The sequence below is a fragment of the Macrobrachium nipponense genome, chromosome 43 (genome assembly GCF_015104395.2).
Source record: "Macrobrachium nipponense isolate FS-2020 chromosome 43, ASM1510439v2, whole genome shotgun sequence".
Taxonomy (NCBI): domain Eukaryota; kingdom Metazoa; phylum Arthropoda; class Malacostraca; order Decapoda; family Palaemonidae; genus Macrobrachium; species Macrobrachium nipponense.
In genome coordinates this window covers 29,663,241-29,669,859 of record NC_061104.1, presented here as the reverse complement: position 1 = coordinate 29,669,859, position 6,619 = coordinate 29,663,241, and the positions used below count along the sequence as shown (strand labels likewise).

Below are 6,619 nucleotides of genomic sequence, written 5' to 3'. Positions count from 1 at the left end.
GGAGTCCGCTCCTAAAATGGTTGGAGTCTAGCATTCCTTGTCCGATAGTAGCTATTGTCTTGCAAGATTCACACCTTCAGTGAGACAGATTAACATCAGACTTAGCTGACCCCTGTCACATTTGACAAATGACTTCCTCTCTTCTCACACATCTGCACCTTATCCAGGATCTGGGTCTCAAAGATAGAGGGACAAAGGCCGCAGCGCTATCACTCCCCTGGGAAATCAGAATCGGGGGTGGGGAAGCTGCCGGCAAAGACATCGCCACTGATGCCAACCCCAGTACAAATACACCCTGTGAATCCACCACTTTGCAGTGCAGATCCCGGCCTCAGAGAAGCGGCACCCTATTGGTGCTGGCTCAGACCTTTGCCAAGCATTCCCTTGGCAGTGCAGTACTGGTTGAGACTCTAAGGAGCACCCTAACGGTTGATCCCGGGTTCAAGTCCAGCAACCTCTGGCCCCTAGCCTACCTTCACAAACCACGACTTAGTCTCGCAACAGCACTCTGTCCACGTACCAGACACGCCCTATGTTAGTGTTCCCCCTCGCCTACACCCACGCATCAACCAGGAAGTCGGCACTCCCGAAGTGCCACTCGAGAGTCAGGCCACTGCCCTGGCCTGCCCATCTGTGATGCTCCAGACCTCAGCCTGCTCTAGCCATGCCTTTCACTACTTTCTTGGGGTATCACTCGACTAGTAGCCTACCTCTACCATTATGAGTCGAGCTCCTCCTACCTGCTGCCCTATTTCTTCGCTACTCAAGCGGGATTCTCGTTCGCCCACGCCCTATGGTGAAGCACTACAGCCGACTGACGTCCCTTGGGCCCTCAAGTCTGTCCGACAGCCACTCTAAGGAGATAAGGTAAGAAAACCACAGTTAGTTGCCAGTATTCACCTTCTTTGCCCTTGCACCCATCTTCCCTTGCTGTGAAATTCCCAGTTCCCACTTTCCCAAGATCCTTGAATTCCAGTTTGATGTTATTCCATATAAGGTGTGTTTTCTAGCTCGGTATATGCTCTCGCCCCTCTTTGAAATAACGAGTCGAGTAATTTTAGCTTTTGAATATACGTTTGTGTATATTGTTATTGCTGCTACATGTATTGCATAGTCCCTAGCTCTTGTGTTATCAGTGCACGTTTTGCGGACCTCCCCGCTGGTCGTCCGCTGTGTGCCCGCATACGCAGACTCCAGCAGAACCACTTCAAGTCTAATTGCCAGGAAGATCCTGAAGTGCCATACCCACAGTACCAGAAGTGATAGACATTTGCTGTATTCTTTTACCTATGTTTCATTGTGCTAATTCTAAGCTTCTTGAGTTAATAATTCTTAGTATACTAATAATAGATGTAGTACTGTTTAGCTTGCTAATCAGCATTAGTGTTTTGTTTTACTTTGTGATTTTAACGTAGACCTTAAAGTGCCATGGAAACTGATAGTGCTCCTTGTAAATTTGACTCTTCTGATACTCCTACTGAGAATTATAGTGCTTAATTATTTTATCTGAGTATATTTAAAACCCTTATCTCTGAAATCATTTCATTTTAAGACTACTCAAGTAAGAATCACATTCCTCTTACTGTTTATATCCACCAATCCGCCCAGTCAGATCATAGAAGCTGTAAGTACTTGTTGTCTTTGAATTTGTTGTTTTATGGAAGAGTGACCTCCCAGGGTTGGTGGCATATAACAACACACACACACACACACGTATATATATATATATATATATATATATATATATATATATATATTATACACGTATATATATATGGATAGATAGATAGATAGATAGATAGATAGATAGATAGATAGATAGATAGGTCAATTCCAAACCGTAGCAACTATTAAATCACAGCAGCAAAAAAGTCTATTTTATCTATAATTAAGTTGCGACTTCGAATATTATTTTACCCAGTTTTGAGAGTATTGCAATGAATTTTAAATGTTATGGTGCTCTCATTCGTTGTGAAAGGCGGACAAATTGTCCTTTAATATTCTAAATATACTCTACCTCGGAATTTTATATATTTTCATATATGTACCGAAGAGGATTTTTTAGTTGATAATAATTTTTTCGTCCCCCAATGGATCGGAACCACCGTCCAAGTGGACGGGAACGAAATCAGGACAGACAGTGAACGCTATCCAATCCAGTCCGCAAACAGAAGACGGCTATAAGTTCATATCGATTCTGACCTTTCAAATCACCCTCGAACTCGGTGCTTTCGTAATTAGAATCGATATGAAACCCCGTCTACCATGTTAGCCAATTCGAGCGTTTGACCCACGTAGCCTTTTGTTATGAATAATTATCACATCGAACCGTGATTCATTTATATATCATTCAAATGTCCTTTAATATCTAAATTCGCTCAAACTCGGAATGATATCGTCCACTTGGACGGCGGTTCGATCCCATGGGGGGACGAATTATTATCAACTAAAAAATTCCCCTTCAGTACATATATGAAAATATATCAATTCCGAGGTAGAGCGAATTTAGATATTAAAGGACATTTGTAGCTCGGATGATATATAAATGATCACGGTTCGATGTGATAATTATTCATGTATATATATATATATATAGTAGATATATATAATATATTATATATATATATATATATATATATATATATATATATATACATTTATATGTATATGTATACACATACATATATATCTACATATATATATATACATATATATATATATATATATGACTGTAATATATATAGATATAAAATGAATGTGTGTGTAACAGGTAAAATCCAAACCACAGCAATTACTGAATCACAACAGCAAAAATCAATTTTCATCTCTACATAAAGTGAGAGGTGGAAAGTATTATTCCAATATGACCCAAAAATTAAGAAAAAATTACAATACCTTATCTTGGTGAAATCATTCAGAACTCAAAATATATTAATCCATCTTCAACAACTTTACAGCGCATAATCCCCTATTTTGGTTAGATTGCCAAACGAATTGCAGGATAATATTTGTCCCAACTGATGTTTGTTGGTTAGATTACTAAGTCAATTTCGTAACAAACGAAGACTAAGGTTAAAGCAGCGGCAAACACTTAACTGTTAACATTAGCCACTGTGTAGCCGCTGTTCCACAAAACGGTCTCCAAACACGACTTACAGTTGAACAGTTCACTCTTGTTTGCCTGTGGCTTGGCAGAATGTTTTCACAGAGTGAAAGGGCTTTATGTCGTGAAAAATTCTTCTATGGACTAAAATGGCCTCTGTCATTGAGCGGTGGAGACTCCACAGGTGTATTGACTTTGTAAACAATTAAACAATCAAAAGATTAACCTCTTCCCTTTCGCTCTTGGTAGATGGACGCCTATGGGGCACATAAGGCCACCTACTATTGCTCGTTTTCGCTAACAGTTTAAAACTCAGGGTGAAAGGCTCTCTCTCTCTCTCTCTCTCTCTCTCTCTCTCTCTCTCTGCATGGTGATATGTATATACGTATCTCTCTCTCTCTCCCTCTCGCTCGCTTTCTTTCTATATATATAATTATATATATATATAGATATATTGATATTATATATATATTATTTATACTATTATAATTATATATAAAGAGAGAGAGAGGGAGTGAAATATACATCATATCACCATGCAGAGAGAGAGAGAGAGAGAGAGATAGATGCAAATCTCTGACAACAATGAGAAAATATAAAACACCAGTTGCCCGTATGAGAGGATTAATTTGATGTTCTTCGTAAATGAAATGGAAAAAAATATGCATTAAACAAAAGAGGACTGCACTTGTTCCTTTAGGGTTTCACAGTCGGTGCTAGCACATGACCAGAATACAATTTTGTGTTTATCTTCAATTCTTTTAATATTATTGGAGTAGCTATCTTTTTTTGGCCTCTGTCCAATATAATACGTGTTTTACTGTGCAACTGTCCTCAAATGCTACAGGAACTGAAATGATCACTGTTGTAGTACCAGCAGGATTTTTGTGTTGTTTGTCTTTCTGATGTTATCAGAAAACTTTCTCTTGCCGCTTTTAGTGCATTGTCTAGTGTATAATCTAGATATCTTAAATGCTCACCTAAAACATACAATTAGGAATATGATGATTAGTAACCATATCTAATTCATTGCACTTATACTCAGGGCTACATAGTATACATTACGCTCATAGAAATATAAACGGATGTGAAAATTAATTTCTTTATTGTATTGCCCTGGCCAGAATAAAAATGTACAGGTATTCTTTAAACGCCATATTTAGACCACTTCTACTTTCTGCATAATAAGCCATCCAAAAAGGATAGACTACAATCCTTATTAATTTCAATGGTGGATTTTATTGATCGTTCCCTGGCTGAATATATATTATGTCATAAACATATCTTATCGCGTGTTTCTTTCTTCTTGCTCAAAGGGAAAGGCCATATGGCAAAAAAGAACGGATAGAGATAATGATATTAATAGAGTAATAAACTTGTTGGTATTCAGTGCTTACGTAGTCCACGCTAGTCCATCCACCTACACTAAAACATAAGATTGCCGGAACGAATCGGAATGAAGCAGAGGAGTTCTCTGACTGCGGTAGAATTTCATGCTTGCTGTTTTACTTTCTCATTCTATTTCTTGCCTGACATAATCACAGCTATCAAATGGGCTGAACAACTGAATCAGATCGGACGAGTATGTGTTGACTATAAAGAGCAACTAACTTTTAGTATGTCCATTCAATTATTATTTTTCAGTTTCTCCCTTGTTTATGTATCTGTTAATTCAATGGGACACCTGTGTTACCGGTGTATGTCGGAATTAATTTATATGGCACTGTCTGGTCGTTTGCAGTCTGTTAATAGGGTTGTAAGCGAGCTTTTTTCCCTTAGTTTTTTCCTTCGGTGTGTCTGTCACGCTCACTCTTTGCTGTTATCATGCATGCCATATAACAATATTATGTGGTATATGTACTATATATATATATATATTATATATATATATATATATATATATATATATATATATATATATGTATGTATGTATATAATATAATATATATATATATATATATATATATATATATATATATATATATATAATATATATATATATAAAAATATGCAATTCCTAGGCCAGATGGGACAGTAGTGTTATAGTAGGAATGGATCCCGTGTTTCTTTAAATCCCATTAATTGTGGATACTGAGTTTCAAGCTGTAAAGGTCTGAAGCAGGCATAAATCACATTTGTTATATATGTTGCTATCAAGACTTCGATTTTCTAAATTTGGCTTGGCTAAGTTACAGGAAGACAACGGAGGAGCCTCATTTGCTCCTCTTTGTGATGTCATTGCTCACCGTAAGGAGTTTTCGAATTCAGTTTCTCCTGATTGCCACCATTGCTTCAGACTTGCCTTTTGAATCTGGCTGTGAGCAAATTATAAACGAGGCCACACACTTGTCTGGACCTAGAATTCTCTGATTTCCCTGATGGTATAAGCGCTTAGCATATTTCGTGCTTCGGTTTATATTTTCTGATGATGATCTAATTATTTTGGTTTTAAACCGTGCAAGCGACCCCTTCATATGTTATATTTCTGTAACTAATATCTAAAATATCAAGCAGACTGGAAGGGCCTTTCAAGTGCCCTGTCATATTTACATTTTTTTACAGTTTTAGAAGGAAAGAGACTTTGTTCTTTTAAACGAAAGTACTTTTTGATTAGTGAATTCCTTCTCTGTAGGTGAACTATCTTAATAAAGATATAGCTTGGTTCATCGACGATTGTAAGCAACTATCTGGAGAAACAAGATGTTTATTATCCTTGGAAAAGACCTATTCTGATTTGACATGCAATAGCTAAGAACTATAGGTCAGAGTTTCTGTCTACCAAAGTATTATGAAACTGGTTATCCGTCAGAACTGTTTCCCCGATGCTAGCTGACAAGTCCAGTTTTTCAGTCCTGAGAAATATAATACGTGACTTTGATCTAATGGAGGTAGACCCAAAAGGTGCCTTCTTTGTGAAGAATGATGATTACCTAAAGGCTAAGTTATCTAATATTGATTTTTTTCGTTGGTTAAATAGAAAGGGCGCTGTTTGTACATGCTGGAAAATTATGGTAATTACTTTTATTAGTTCAATGTGAGAATGGTTAAGTTAGTTCTCTCCGAGAGTGCCGACCAATTTCAGACTTTCATAATACATAAAGTACTGAAAGTTTGTTGGCAAAATATCTGAATGGCAATACTGAAAATAAACATCGTTCCTTAGCTTACAGTCTGGCACTGACAAGTGCCTTATTTTTAATCTTAATTTCGTAGAAAATTCCTTGGATTCTGTTAATATAATACAGGACTAGACTACTATGAGATTCAGGGCCTCTGTAACACGGTTTTTTGGACTTTGCTCCTTATCAAAACATCGGATGTAGCTGAAAGTTGACATATGTATATTTTACAACCACACACAAATTTTGTCAGCATTATCAATAACCTAAAACCCGATAGTTTTTAATTTTTATAGAGTAAAAATTATCCAGACGATGCCATGGCCAATGATTACAAGCCAAGAGTCGAAAAACATGTATTACGTAAGCAAGGTAAACAACGTTTGACGAAATGTTG

At 37.0% G+C, this 6,619-nt stretch overlaps 1 pseudogene; it reads left to right on the top strand.

Annotated features, from left to right (window-relative positions):
• The first annotated feature begins 793 nt into the window (after positions 1–793).
• The window catches only part of LOC135213861 (piggyBac transposable element-derived protein 3-like), a 39,906-nt pseudogene continuing 34,080 nt past the window's right edge, over positions 794–6,619 (top strand).